The sequence below is a fragment of the Lactuca saligna genome, chromosome 8 (assembly GCF_052625555.1).
Source record: "Lactuca saligna cultivar CGN05327 chromosome 8, ASM5262555v1, whole genome shotgun sequence".
NCBI classification, from domain to species: Eukaryota; Viridiplantae; Streptophyta; class Magnoliopsida; order Asterales; family Asteraceae; genus Lactuca; species Lactuca saligna.
In genome coordinates this window covers 89912941-89929487 of record NC_136424.1, presented here as the reverse complement: position 1 = coordinate 89929487, position 16547 = coordinate 89912941, and the positions used below count along the sequence as shown (strand labels likewise).

The following is a 16547-nucleotide window of genomic DNA, read 5'->3' as shown; positions in this document are numbered from 1 at the left end:
ATAACTATTTTTCTGTTAATAGGAAGATAATTAAGCTGCATGAACATCTCTTAATTGTTTTTCCTCATATGATTTATGTGAACACTTTATTATATGACTAGGATTAGCGAATGTGAAACTAGATTTAATAAGAAAAATAGGTAAATTCATGTGTGAGCTTGTGTGATGACCATCAATAAGAGGTTAACTAAAGGACCAAATTAGTTAACCATTACAAGTCTAAATTAACCCGAATAAATAGCCTAGTGAATTGAATTAAATTAGACAACTAACCACTGTTTGAGTTAGTTTGTTCTCTAAGGATTAGTGCAGCGAATGTGAATCTAATCACTTGAATCGGTAGCCAATAGAAGAATTAATCCATTGCACTATTACCATAATATCAACCATAGGATCAATTAAGTTGAACTAAACAGAAGTTCCCTTCGTTATTGAATTTAGTTGAATCTTGGCTTATCTAGTTTTTAGTTAAGTAGTCTAAGTATTAGTTGGTAAGTTTCTAGTCTTGCAAAACTAGAGAAACCCCCTTTCTATCACTTGTTTTATTTAGATAATATTAGCATTTATTTTAATTGTTTACCGTTCCCTGTGTTCAATACCCTACTTGCTTGAACTATATTACTAATCAATAGGTACACTGCCTTTCGTGTGTTTATTTTGTGTCTAAGTTAGTAGGATTAAAACTAGTTCGTTTCACACACATCAGAAGCCTTCTAATCCAAGAAAATGTGAAGAAACAGAAGAAAACAAAGCAAAAAAGGCAATAAGGAACTGCAGCTTGTACGAGCGCATGCTGTTGCGCGAGTGGTGTGCAAGGGCGCGTGTTGTTGCATGGGTGGTCTGCATGGGTAGACCTAGTTGAATGGATAAAGTATGAAATCAAGGATGTAACTGAGAAGGTTTGTTAAACCCAAACTCGTGATGTATCAATCAATTTCACTATGATAGTGCGGAATCCCAATCAAGTAAATGATGCAAAACATGATATGGAACAAGAACACAAGATGAATCTTGAATGCATACTATATTCAATGATAGTCTAGTACATAAGATTTAGATTACACTTGGTTTTCTCTCTGTTTCTTTGTAGAACATGTTCTTGGCTGATAGGAATCAAACATCCACACCTTTCACTACTAGAAAAAACCCTTTAATGACACGCAAACAATGACACGTGATGATTTACGATACGCAAAAGTGTGTGCCCCAAAAATAATGTCATCTCTTCTAAAATTTGAAGGATAGAGGACACGCTTTTTGTGCGCGCCCTAAAATTAGTGTCAAAAAAGAAAAAAACAGAAATACGGAGGATACCTTTCATAAGATGTGCATCATGTAAGTGTGTCACTTTATATTTTTTAATGAAACATGTGTTTCAAGCGGGAAATGAAATCTCAAATATTAAAACCCCGCCTCCTCTTCCAATTAGCAAGAAAGAAGCCTAGGGTCTTCGTCTTTTCCCCCCCTCTCTCTCTCTAACCTAAAACCCAACCTACGATTTCATAGAGATATCCCATGGCTGTAACAAATGTTGTCTCATCTCACTGATCTTCGCAACGATGGTGGCTTGAGGGAAAGAATATGGCAGCAACGGTGGCTCCAAAGAAAAAAGACACCACGCCGGTGACTTTAGGGATGGAGGATAACAATGATGAGTGGGTCAACCCTCATGAAATCGATCCACACTTGCTACTTTTCTCCTACCTTTCTCTCCACCCTTCTCTTTCACCATAATCATCTTCTTATTCATTCACAAAATATTCAACATGAAAATTAAATCGTTATTTCATATTTCATTCATTCATATAAAGCCCCGATATTTCAATTCGATTTTGAACCCTACCTAAATCATCATCCTGGAAAAACCCTGCACATCATCCCTAAAATGACCAATAGAAAAAAAACCCAGATTTAAATCCCTAATTGATTCAGACGATGAGAACTTGGATGAAGCCGCACCTTCTTCACCCTCCGGTTCAACTTCATAACATTGTTGATTCAAAGTTTTAGGTAATATTTCTTGATATTGTTATACTCTTATCTCTTCAACTATCTTCAATCGTTCGCTTCAATGTCTCCAGTAGATTTCATTATCTTCAATCGATTGAAGTGAAAGATGCCTATATTTTCGAAGTTGATTTGTTAGGGTTCGTTCACATCCCTGTGGAGGAGACCGTGATCTCCTCTTCATTCCACGATCCCCACTTCTACTCTCTATACATCTCAGGTATTCATTCCTTCTCCCTTATTCTCATTCTTGTTTGATTTCTTGGGTGTGAGATCCTCCCCCAATACTTTTCTGCTTCTCGATCCCATTCTGATAATTTGTTAACAGTCTCACACACTCTATGCATCTCAGGTTTCGTTCTTCCAGCAATGAACCAAGATTTATCAACACTTTCACCTTCAACAGCAAGGAGGATTCACCAAGTCTTATTATGGTTCATGGATATGCAGATGCTTAGGGCTTCTTCTTCAGAAATTTTGATGCTCTCACAAAACATTTCAGGGTGACAGCAATGGATCAACTTGGGTGAGTTCAATATGTTGTGTTTCTCATCTTTTATTTAGGTACAACCACACAAGGGCTTTTTCGGAATTATGCAAAAAAAGCATCGTCCCTAAATACTTAATCCTGGACACCATTTCCCACGTTTCAATCCAATCAAAAAGTGGCTCACATAATCGTGAAGCAGTTGCTTTAAGCACAGGGACATTTTTGTAAAGATCATAGAAACCAATGACAACTGTAACAATGGAGATGATGACATATAGTGCTCTTGCTAAAGAGCACATCCATGGTCGATAAATTTGGCAAAAAACAGGGTAAGATTAGGAGAAAATTACCAAAGATGGAAGTCCAGCTTCTAGAAGAGTCAATAATCTTAAATCTGATATGATTATTTCCTTTAATTCAAAAGGGAGATCATGGTTGTTAAACTTGAATAAAGCAACACGTCTCTTGACTCACTGGTCTCAGCTGTTTCATCACAATCAATTAACGAGGGCATTTTGGTATTTACGGTTCTTCTGTTACTTATGTCTCTGTAAATATTCACCTCAACATCAATTCCTGCTGAATTTGTTAGTTTTCTTCTCTTATAAGGTGGAGGGGTGTGAATTTCTTCACTTGTTTCATTTTCTAAAGTTTCTACCTTTTTATCAAGATTTTCCCTTTGTAAGGTTTTTTCATCATCTTTTGTACAAGGGTAGCCTTGGAATTCTTTTGGGGCGTCATAAAACTCATCTCCTTGTACTTGTCTCAAACTACAGATTGATAATAGTTAAATATTTTTATGTTGAATCCTCATGTCACAAACAGTGAGTTGCTTTCAGAGAAAGAATAGGTATGTATTTATTTCAGTTGAAGCTTTTACTTTTTTAATATATCTTTTTTGCTGTTACAACTTTCCTCATGTTATTCAGTCGAGCAAGGGTAAAAAGTGACCAACAAGCAGCAAGAAAAGCACATCGCCTTGTATCTCTGAATGATAATGTAGAAACCCTAAACCCTAAAACCCTGAAGGTAACTCTCCTTCAATATGTTCTTATCATGGTCATAACTAAAGCCTAAACCATAAACCCTAAAACCTTAGTATCTAATGCTTGTATACTTGTATCTCTGAATGATAATGCAGAAACTGAGGATTGGTTCATTGATTCCCGTGAGGAATGGAGAAAAGCCAAACACCTTGATAAGTTTATTTTTCTTGGGCATTCTTTTGGAGGATATGTTGTATCTAAATATGCCTTGAAGGTAATTCTCCTGATGATAAATATTACAAAAACAACTTTCATGTCTCAAATCTAAATTACATTAATCTAATGATTTCACACTTTTACCAAAATGAAGCATCCTGAGCATGTACAACATCTTGTTTTGGTGGGACCTGCTGGATTTACCTCAGAAGTTGACCATAAATTAGAATGGCTTACAAAATCCAGGGCGACATGGAAAAGAGCTGTTATGAGCCATTTATGGGAATCTAATTTTACTCCTATGAAAGTACCCAGGTAATATAATGATTATAATCTTTAATTGCTTATTGTTATAGGGAAATTGAATTATAATATTATATATAGCCTTGATGTGTGGAGTTTTATGATGGAGCTCATGATACACAAAGTTACTGCCTTGTCCATACATAGTGAGTGAGTTACTGTCCATTGAGACTAATGATACCCTTTTCCTTTTCCTTTTCCTTTTCTGCAGAGCCTACGAGTGCCATGATGCATCATGTTGGACATAGATTTCATGAAGTGTTTCAGATGAAATATGGTGACTATTCTGATCTTCCTGCAGCAAAAATCTCAGAGTTGATGAAATCTAACAGTTTGGATGTGATTTCCTTAATGCTTTTTTTCCCTTGTGAATTCATCAATATTCACATTTTACACTTGTATAATTTCAGAATCTTTTATTGTCCAGATTGCCCCATACACAGTCGCTTCTAAGAATAGTAAATGGGACTCTAGACGAAAGCATCAGCAGGATGAGTAGTGAAATACCTCATGTATGCATGCTGTTACAGAAAAGTTTCTTCTTTATGTAAAATTAAGAACGTGAAATATGTTTTTTTTAATATAAAACTAATATTCTCTTTTAATATATATATATATATATATATATATATATATATATATATATATATATATGTTTTTATTCCAGCGTGTTGCTTTACTCATGAGGAAAGCCGTTTATGCCCTAGAGGTTAGAATTGTCATTTCTCAGCTTAATTCATTTGACCAAAATGTTCTCAAGTTCTTTATGGCTTGTTCTTTTAGAAAGGGACAATTGTAGAAAAACTAACAGAAGCTAATTTGAGAGACTGCAACCATTTAAAGGAACTCTCTATGTGTCAGAAGGTAAATACTAAATATCATCCATGTTCTTTACTCATTACACAAAAATATGTTTGATAATATAACGGAATATGTAAAATATAGTTGAGAGACAAATTGGGGAGATTGCATTAAATGAAATGAGTTCAAGATCTCATCAAATTTTACGACTGGTACATATTTTTTTTCTTCAACTAACTTTTAAAAACATGAATAAGAATACAATTTAGATTAATCTTAATCATTCACACGATATTAAAAGGCATAAGAATACTTTTAAAAACATGAATAAGAATACTTCTAAAAACATGAATAAGAATACAATTTCTTGTTGGAATTCCTAAAATGACAAAAGTACCCCTAAGCCATAACAAAGTCGGTCCCACTGGTCTTATGTAGTGGTCTGTATGGGCCATCTAGGGTTTGTTTGAAAAGTAATCTTTTTGTAGAAATGACACAATTACCCCCAAAGGGTGTAGCATAGTAGCTTCGAGCTTGAGAAATCAATTTGTATGTCTGTCTGACAAGTTTTATGATTTGGATGCAGTAAAGGAGGAATTGGGCATGTGCCTTAACAATTAACTCGAAGCTAACACGCATACTACAAAACTCTCTTGGAGGCAATGCAAGAACTGCAATACTATGCACTGTGTGCCCTACACATAGTAATGCTGAACAATCAAGAAACACCCTTCTTTTTGGTTATTGTGCTAAAGATGTTTACACAAATGCACAAGTTAATGTAAACTTGATTCTGGAACTCTCAGTCTACCAACATTAGAGTTTAATTGGGTGATTGAAGGTGATTTTGGTTCTTGAAACGAGACTCAAGATATCATATTTTCGCATGGCTAGAAGCTTTGGAGGAAACGAGACTCAAGCAAAAGTAAAAACACAGAGAGTTGTTAGCACTTAGTAAGCTAGATGATGCAATTGTATATAAATGAGTTCATTTTTTTTATAACATTTACTCACTTTTGGAATAATTATTTGTATTTGACATATTGGTGAAATGAATTATCTTTGTTATTTATGGTATTTTATTTTGTATTATGAGATTTTTAATGTATTATTTAATTTGAAAATTAGTAAATCTATAAATAATATTTTTTTTAAACATTTAAAATTATGATACGCAAAAATGTGTGTCATCTTCATTTATGACATGGCCTTTCTTGACAGGGGCTTCCTTGATACGCATTGCGTGTCCTTAACACGCGCGTCGTAAGGTTATGACACGCGAAAGTGTCTCGTCTTCCTTTATGACAGGGGCTTCCTTGATACGCATTACGTGTCGTAAACGCGCGTTGTAATTGTGCGTCGTAAATGCGCGTCATCTATAGACGACGCACAAAAGCATGTCATCTCTCTTTATGATAGGGCCTTCCTTGATGCGCATTTGCACGTCGTCTGAGCCTTTAACGACGCGCAATGAGCGCCGTAAAAGGATGTTTTTCTAGTAGTGTTTAGACTCCTAATAATAGACTATATATATACCTAGACCTAAATAACAAAGGCTCAATCCAAAACCCAAAAGCTTAACCGAAACCACATGTGATTTTGGTCCAAACACGACCGAAAACATGTTGTTTTTGGTCCTAGACCGAGAACTCTAATATCTATGAAAAGCAAAGTATAAACCACAAATTATGACCTAACAATCTCCCCCTTGGTTTATAGCTTTCTTTTCTCTTCAATCTTCTCTTTGATCTTGACTTTTAGCTTTAATATTCAGTTTCTTCACAACTTCAAGATGAACATATGAATTTATGCATGAATGACTTCATCTTGAACAGTCAAACTTCCTTTTAAGAATTTGACTTGAAACGTACATTGGGTGTAAAGGCTTCTTGTAAAGTTTCTTTAAAATCAGCACTTTCAGCTAAATACTTCAGATATAATGACAAAGAGATCCATTCTTCTGGATCACTTCAGTAGGTTCATAAATAGCAACAAATTGATTGAGGATGCTTCAATGCAATTCGCCACATAACTTCTAATACAACTTCACCTTGCTTTTAGGGTTAAAAGATTGGGTGTTGAAAAATAATCTTCACTTTTTGTTCCTTTGAATGAGTATTCTTTGTTGATCACAGATGCGTCTTGAAAAAAATTTAACCATGAAAAAAATTCCCTGCGAATCACAGAATCATAAAGACCTTTCTCACCCTGGTGCTAATAATTGTTAATTCCTTACCTGCAAAGAACATTTTCGAGAATACATTTGAGTCTCCGTTGTTTTGCATGACATAAAGGATGTCAAGACCCTAGGTGGGATGTTCAGTGATATCTATTTCTCGGTTGGGTGAATCACCCTGGTGCCATAACAGTTCTTAGGCAAAGATAACTGACAAGACCAATTTTGACAATCTTAATTCCTTGTGAAAGTAGTGTGAAGTATAACTCCGGCAGTTCCTTTCCAGATCTTTTCTTTCAGAGAAAATTCTAACAAAATCTACATGAGTCTCTTATTCTTTTAAATTCTCTTTTTAAGACAAATGAAATTTTAAGATAAAAAATAAAAGTAAAAAAAACTTAGCACACAATAAAAATAACTAAGAATAAAAATAAAATTAAAATACGCCCAAAGCAATATTTTTGGATTTTTTTAATTTTTCTAAAAAGAAATAAAAACAGAAATAAGCATATGTTTTTTATTTTTGGGTTTTTGATTTTTTGTTTTATTTTTTTAATGCTCCCCCTAAATTTGTGTATAGAGAAAAAAATATGAGCAAATTTAACAAAAACAAAAATAAAATACAAAATGTACAAAACAGAAACTTTTGGGATCAAAAGTTGTCAAGCAATTTAATATCTTTTATCACCACACACCTGCATGAGTAGCTCTGGACAATCACCAATATTGTAGTTCACTTAAAGACAAAGGATATTTGAAAGTTTGACAAATTATAAGTGACAAGACATTGCAACTATATTCCTAAATGGACCAATTAGCTGACTACGACAATGGTATTGTTGTCCACTTAAATTCAGCAGTGAGATCTACAATCAACCTTTAATCATGAACCAATTCAATTTTAAGAGCACTAGAATGTGTTCCCCGCTTTACAACATACCCTAGCAATCAAGGGATTCTAAAGAGCTCTTTTACTTTAGGTGAGTTTTCAATTATTTGAGAGAAGACAGATATAGAGATATATATGTTGTATCCCAGGTCGGATCTCTTTCAATCACGTAGAGGGAAAACATATGACTAACATAGATATAGGGTTAAAGAGATAGAAGAGTGTATATGTTGTGTCCTAGTTCGGATCTTTTCCAATCACACAAAAGGGACAACATATGACTGACATAGATAGATATAGAGATGCATAGATAGAGATGCATATGTTACGTCCCAGGTCGGATCTTCCAATCATGCAAAGGGGGCAACATATGACTGACATAGAGGATAAGAAAGAAAAACAATTTCACACAAACCTACTTTATCAGAACCCCCAGTCACTCTATCAGCACCAGAATTAAGGACATAAGTCCGTACATCGAACAAGTGTTGATCCACAGTTCTAGATGAAAAGTAACTTTAATGTATCTTGCAGGCTCCTTTTTTTTCTCACTGCTCAATCTATCCAAGCATCGTATGGTCAGTCCAAATGTAACTATCTAAGTCCCGATGAATTAACACTATCAAGTCTTTTCATTGTCAAAAGTTTCTAGTCCTTTCATTTTGTATCCTTCGTGCCTACCAGCACATTGAACACATAGTCTAAATAATTTAGCTTCAGTGCATTCCACGTATTTTAGATTGCCCTTTAACATTAAACTTCATATCACTTCCCTGAACACTTACCGAAGTCGACATATTTTTGATTTTCTAATTTTCTAATTTTGATTTCTCCCCCTATATTTTTGCATGGGGAAGAAAGGAAATAAAATAGAATGCAAAACTTTAATCAAACAAAAATAAAATGTTAGTCTTTAAAATGAATTATTTTTAAAAAAAAAACTTCGGAGTATCAAAAAAATTCAAACCATAATTCAGCAATTGAAGTAGCATCCAGATGACCTGAGAACAACAGGCACGTGCAACAGCATATTCATCCTCAGTTGTGTTTCAATTCTGGAACGAAGTTAATAAATTCAAGATTCAAAACGTCGTTAAACACGATCCCCATTTGTGATCCTTTCTTTCTTCCTTCCTGCAAACAACACATACCCTCACTTAAAGTTCTGAATGTCGTGCAGTTGAGAGATGTCTCCTATCGTGTGTCTGGAATAGCCACTATCAACCTAACAAAGTATGATGATATTCCTCCATAGTTACTCCAACACATAGTGCGGGATTAGTTGGTCTTTGGAACCCAGTCCATTTTGAAGTTGGGTCTACCATTACTATCTACACAAGATACTATATCCCATGACATATCCTGTTTATCAGACACAAAAGATGAAGAAATGTTAGAATTATTATATTATTTAGGACTGTGAACTTTTGGTACCCATTTATAGTTTGGTTTAACCCATTTCTTGTTTGATCGGATGAATGCCTCGACACTCGTTTTAGAACTTGAACCCAATCGCGGAGATCACTTCAACCTAACCGATCTTTGTTTAAATGAGCCATCTCTTGAATTTGGCATCTTGCCGACATTCCCTTCTTATCCTTAGGAGTTTGATTCTTGGCCTTTTTAGAATTCCAGTCACCATTGCGCGAACGTGACCTCGAAGGCTTTCTTTTGAAAGGTCTCCCTCTTGATACGTTTTGCCTACCTTGTGCATAGTAGGGAACATACGCATGATTTGGACAGTTTCTTGAAATGTGTCCAGGTGTTCCACAGTGGAAACATATATGTTTATTTATGCGGAAGTTGTTTCTGCTTGTTCTGATTGTGTGCTCATGCCTTGTCTCTGATTGTACCCACAAGCACACTTACAGCAACCGGACTGTTTCGCTTGTTTTGGCAACTTATATATAATAACGACAGGTTCATTACTAGAATTAAAAGAATTAGAAGCAATAGATCCAGAATTCAATGAGACATTTGTTAGACAATCAACAAAATCAACATAAATAGAATTATTTATGTTCTCCTTGTTCGCATTTTCCATTACTTTAGTTGCACATGAAATATAAGAATTAGTATCGCTCACCTCAATACTATCAGTTGGGCCGGATTATTTAGTCTTAACTAAAGCTGGTGCAGAGGGTTGGCCATACTGAGCAGGTGTCTCTACCTCATTAGTTTCAAGGGGGCGAGGTATAGTTATCACTGAAAGGAGGTGGAACACCGTGATACCCTAAACCCTTATTCTGGTTATCTTTAAATTTTAACTGTTTTTCTATCATGGACACAACTGTCAAAACTTGAATTTTTTAGAACAAACTAGGTCTAAACTTCAACCGGGTACCAGTAAATTCACAACATAACTTAATGCAATAGAACTATGATAGTCATGAAGCATGTATATATAAGTTATTATGTGCATTATACTTATTTATAAGATATAATAAGTTAAGAATAAAAATAAAATAATAGATAGACCCAATATCTATGAAGAAAATTTTACTGGTCAGGACAAGGATTCCAGAGATATAAAGCACGCCGAAATCCGAGTTGTAACAAAAAAGTTATGACATGTCGAAGTTTCGCGGCAAAACTGGCACGACACTGGGAATCGTAAAATGAAAGTTGTAGAGTACGTCTCCACCTATGTGTGGATATAAAGAACATCAAAAATGGAGCCCATATGCAAAAGTTCTAACCTTCTGAAGATACATCTTTCTTAGAGCATGACACATGTCAGAAACCCTAAACTGACTGGAGTCACGACATGAGCATGATTTCTCATGATGTGAGGAGTCAAAACGCCACTTTTCAATCCTAGAATGCAAATGGAAAGTCTACGTTTAAGTCTCGCAACGTGAGCATGTTTTCTCATGACGTGAGGAGTCAAATGGATACCTTCCGAAGCTAGGGACGCAAATGGCGGGTCTACAAGGTGAGCAGGATCGAGCTCACGACGTGCGCATGAATGACTCACGACTTGAGAGACCAAAAATCAACCTATAAATAGCAAGCTCGATCATTTCACTTCTTTCAACAAATTCTTTTCTCTCTCTCTCACTCATTTACTGAAGGCATTCCAGTTCCCGAGCCCGACGATCACGAACCGCTAACCGTTCCTAGTCAGATTCTAACCACAAACACACTCAAGGTGAATTAATACCCCTACATTTTTACAAAGTTTTTCTATGTTTTTAGGGGTGGAATACAAGTAACACACAAGAAAATTTACTTTAAAAACACAACCATTCAAATATGTTTAATTATTATTTTTATGAATAGTGATAAATGCATGAAATGGCTTTATTATCAAACTCGTATCACTACTAGAAAAACAGCCTTTTACGACGCTCATTGCGCATCGTAAAAGGCTCAGACGACACGCAAATGTGCGTCAAGGAAGGCCCTGTCATAAAGAGAGACGACGCGCAATTACGACGCGCGTTTACAACACAAATGCATATCAAGGAAGGCCCTGTCATATAAGAAGACGACACGCATTCGCGTGTCGTAACCTTACGATGCGCGTGTTAATGACACACAATGCGAATCAAGAAAGCCCCTGTCAAGAAAGGCCATGTCATAAATGAATACGGCACACATTTTTGCGTATCATAATTGTAAATGTTTAAAAAAATATTATTTATAGATTTACTTATTTTCAAATTAAATTTGTATTTAATTTTTCATAATAGAAAATAAAATATCATACACAAAAAATAAAATCCATTGCATAAATTTAATGTCATACAAATAATTGTTGCATGGAAATATAAAACAAACCAATAGAAGTTGTAACAAAAATTTACAAATGAATTAGATACAATAAATACAATTCATTGCCCCTTTGCTTATTCAAGATCAACCTGCAAGTAGCTAATTAATCTGTACAAATTCACCCTTGTTTCTAATCATTTTCTTAAATACTTTACAAACATAATTCATCCATAGTACCTGAACTATAGTTGCAGCCTTGTTTCTTCTTCTTCTGGACTCATCTCTTGAAACCATTTCTCTAAGCCTAATGTATACACAATTACACATTGCATGAAAGGACTGGATTTAATAATATTAATATTTATACCATCCAGTAGTCGATTGATTCCGATGGCTACAATAACTCTTCTTCCAAGCTCAACTGCTTCATCAATCACCACATTTTGCAGTGAATCAAATCAAATATTAAATATAATAATATACAATGATAATGATTGAAAACACTTAAAGGCCTTCATTCAAAATTCAAAACCTAAGGGTCTATGCATGTTAAGGATCTTGCAACTTGTCTAATGTCTATTCAATTACAAGTAAGTACAACATGATAATTTCATTTTTAGTCCTATCTTCTTTTAATTTATCAAGTACTTAATAAATTATATATATATATATATATATATATATATATATATATATATATAACTTTATATTCTTACGTAGAACAGCATCTCTTCACATTTCATGCTTAGACCCTTTTAATTGTCCCATAAAACAGAAAAAATGTCACTTGATGAGAAAACTACATTAAAAATGGCACAAGGCGTCTACTCCTTTCATTATTTAATATTTATTTATATGCACAAGGTTAATTAGGGTCTCTAGTAGTCTAAATCAGCCTCTAAATGGCTTGACTATTATTAGGCATGGGTAAAGTCTACACCGCATCACTAGGTAGGTTATTATGTTTACAACTAAGATACACCGATAATAATAATAATAATAATAATAATAATAATAATAATAATAATAATATGATCAATTTAATTATCTATCATTGACATCAGATGTATGTAATACAAGTAGTATAACATGCAGATAGATATTGATACCTTACTAAGCCCCACATCCACTAGAGTGGTGACAGAAGTTGGAGGTTGTAGCGCGAGTGTGACACCTACCAAGTGATGAGTTAAGATTTAGTAATTACAATGAAAATGAATGATTATATCAGGATAACATTTTTTTGTTATTCGTTAGAAAGAACAACTTCTTTTCTTTGACTAACTAACTAGGGGGGTTTGCGATTATTTTCCTGGAGACTCAGTGACATGAATTCCAAATTTCGAGGTTGGTTTTCCCTTAAATGCATATGACCATGAAGGATACTGAATCCCATGTGTATGTGTGAGTGAAAACAGGATCACTACTGTCAAGCCTTTTCACAAGAGCACAAGTTAGAATGCACATCATTTCAGTTTTTTCAACAAAAAATAAAAATAAAATAGAAAATGGAAAGGGTATGAGTTTGACTCTTATTTTGAGTGTTAAAGGGGGGTGGGGGTCTTGTCTTAGTGTTCATTCCGCAAACAAGCCTTGTACTTTATTGTAAACTCTTTCTCCCTCAACAATTACTTTGTGGCTTTGGTCTTTATTTTCTGTGCTCTAAGAAATCTAAATTCTACAAGCGTTTTGACATTCATGAACATAAATAATGCATTTAAAATGATATGTTTATGTTTATATGTAAGAATGATAAAACAACCTTCTCTGTATGGAGCCCATTCATGCTTTCGAAGATGATGTGGGGCATCAAGCGGTGGCAGCAGACCCTACAAAAAGTCAATAATAATAATAATAATAATAATAATAATAATAATAATAATAATAATAATAATAATAATAATAACTGCTGCTGCTATACACAATATTGCATGCATGCATATATTGAATGCATGTACTTTGAAAATGTACCACAAATCTTAAGTTGTTATGCTTGGGGAAAAGAGCCATTCTCAGATATTGTGGCCTCTCCCAGATACTTCAAGATCCTTATTAAGAAAGCAGTATCACCCTCATTTTCATCACAAGTATCCTCAGCTATCACATTGGATGATTCCCTTTGGTAATCAAATACAACTGATAAAATAGTTCAGATTTGATTTGGTCTATATGCACGTTTTATTTTGTTTTCATAGCTGTTAGTAGAAGTGAATAAGTCAAGGCCATGTGGCTTAGTGTCCCTGGTTTTAAGCTAGAATCAGTTGCTACTTTTATGCAAAATTTCTATTTAAATAGTCATGCAGTGTACGAGGTGATCGTATCCCTCTTTTCTTTTCAAGTTGATGAATAAGTAAAGTGCAGCCTTTTCTGCCCCTGTGCATTGCTTTCTTGTCCCATTTTCTTTATCTTTTACCCACTGTGAAACTCAATATCTTGTCCCCTATTGTCTTATTTCCTGTGAAAAGTCATTAATACCCCTATCAAGGCCAACACTTGGTATCAGAGCAAACCTGGTGCATGCCCAAATATCAATCTCGTGAAGAGATGATAGGAAACAATGGTAATGGTGAGAAAGATAGTCAGGTTACACTTCATTATCCAATGCTGTCAAGGTCCAATTATGCTGCTTGGGCAATCAAGATGAAGGTGTTCATGTAGGCCCAAGGAGTTTGAGATGCAGTGGAACCAAGAACAACAAACACTGTGGTAGAGGTGAAGAAAGATAAGATGGCTTTGGCAGCCATCTATCAAGGCATACCATAAGACCTAATGTTGTCATTGGATGAGAAGAAAACAACCAAAGAAGCATGGGAAGCCTTGAAGACCATGTTCTTGGGTGCAGATAGAGTGAAGACAGCAAGGATTCAGACTTTAAAAGCTGAGTTTGAAGCCTTAATTATGAAGGAATCAGAGGTTGTAGATGAGTTTGTAGTGAAGATAAGCAAACTGGTGAGTACCATGCGAGCCTTGGGGGGTGCAGTAGAAGAATCTTATGTAGTGAAGAAACTACTAAGAGCTGTACCATCTAAATTCCTTCAGATTGCTTCAACTCTAGAGCAATTTGGCAATTTAGATGAGATGACAGTTGAAGAAGTCATAGGAAGGTTAAAAGCTCATGAAGAAAGGATGAAGGGACACAGTGATAATGAAGAAAGAAAACTCCTTTTGACCCACCAAGAATGGTCAGAAAAAAATAAGAAGAAAGAAGAAGATTCCAAGCTCACTCACAAAGGAAATCGTGGTGGATTTGGAGGCTCACGTGGAAAAGGAAGGGGCCGCAGCAGAGGTGGGAACAATGGTGGTCGTGGAAAAGGCAATTCACACCATCAAAAGGAAGACAAACGTGGACAGTCAAGTAATCAAGACAAGAGTGGTGTGCAGTGCTACAATTGCCAAGAATTTGGCCATTACGCTGTTGAGTGTAAAAATCCAAGACGTGAGAGAAATCAAGTGAACAACTTAATTCAAGACCTTGTTGACAATGGACCTACTCTACTTCTATCATCTTTTGATGGGAATGAAGAGATATGTGAAGTCTTCCTGAATGAAGAAAATATAAACCCACCATTGAAGACAAAAGGGTATACAGTGAAGCAATCAAATATGTGGTATCTGGACATAGGGGCCAGCAACCACATGACTGGGGACAAGTGCAAATTTAAAGAGTTGGATAAAAAAAATTCAAGGCTACGTGAAGTTTGGGAATGAGTCTAGAGTCAAGATTGAAGGCAAGGGCAAGATTGTCTTTTAATGAAAAAATGGTGAGCATCGTAAACTTGAAAAAGTCTATTATATCCCAGACTTATGTAGCAATATAATAAGTCTGGGACAACTGGCAGAAGGTGGTGATGAGATCAGAATAAAAGACCCATTTTTATGGGTACATGATGTTGTAAGAAGGCTGTTAATGAAGGTCCAGAGGTCTCCAAATAGGCTCTACAAGATCGAACTAGAAGAAGTGAGACAAACATGCTTGCTGACTGAAACTAATGATTCAACAAGACTATGGCATGTAAGAATGGGGCACGTGAATTTTTCCTCACTAAAGTTGATGTCATACAAAGAACTAGTTGAAGGATTACCAAAGATAGCCATACCAACACAACCATGTCAAGGGTGTTTGATGGGAAAACAAACAAGAACTCCATACCCATCATGCACAAGTTACAGGGCAAAGAAAATACTAGAGTTGGTACATGGTGACTTGTGTGGACCGGTCTCACCTCCTACACCCTCTGGAAACAGGTATTTCATGTTGCTTTTTGATGATTATAGTAGAGTGATGTGGGTGTATCTGATGAAAACAAAAGATGAAGCTTTCCAAGTTTTCAAGAATTTCAGAGCAAGGGTAGAGATTGAAACAGGGGAGAGGGTCAAAGTTCTAAGAACGGATCGAGGAGGTGAATTTCTTTCAAACGAATTCACCTCATATTGTAGTGAAACGGGCTTGACACGTCATTACACATCCCCATACTCCCTACAACAGAATGGGGTTGTGGAGAGACGGAATCGAACTGTTTTAGAGATGGTGAGAAGTTGCTTGATGTCTATGAACGTGCCTGATGTACTATGGGGTGAAGCTGTGAACCACGCTATGTACGTTTTGAACAGGGTCAACACCAAAGCCTTGAAGGAGTCAACACCATATAAGATATGGACTGGAAGAAAACCAAAATTTGGACATCTCAGGGTGTTCGGATGTGTCGCACACATGCGAATAACCAAGAACCATTTGAAGAAATTAGATGAAAGAAGCAAAAGGGTTGTGCATCTCGGAATTGAAAAAGGTTCAAAGGCTTATCGGTTATTAGATCCCGAAACAGGTACGATGTTTGTGAGCAGGGATGTCATATTTGAAGAAAAACAAAAGTGGAGATGGGAAACAACAAAGAAGATAAAGCCGACACGAGGGATCAACTTTACTGTGGAAGGATTCAATTTTGACCAAGTCAATGAAAGTGA

General features: G+C 35.5%; 1 long non-coding RNA gene across 1 annotated transcript; it reads right to left on the bottom strand.

The window, feature by feature from the left end:
• Positions 1 to 12694: 12694 nt before the first annotated feature.
• On the bottom strand, positions 12695 to 14825 carry LOC145013027 (uncharacterized). Its single transcript, XR_013664797.1, has 3 exons — positions 13557 to 14825; positions 13348 to 13414; positions 12695 to 12759 (listed from the first exon to the last, which is right to left on the bottom strand). It is a non-coding gene; the product is annotated as an uncharacterized LOC145013027 (long non-coding RNA).
• Between the last annotated feature and the right edge of the window lie 1722 nt (positions 14826 to 16547).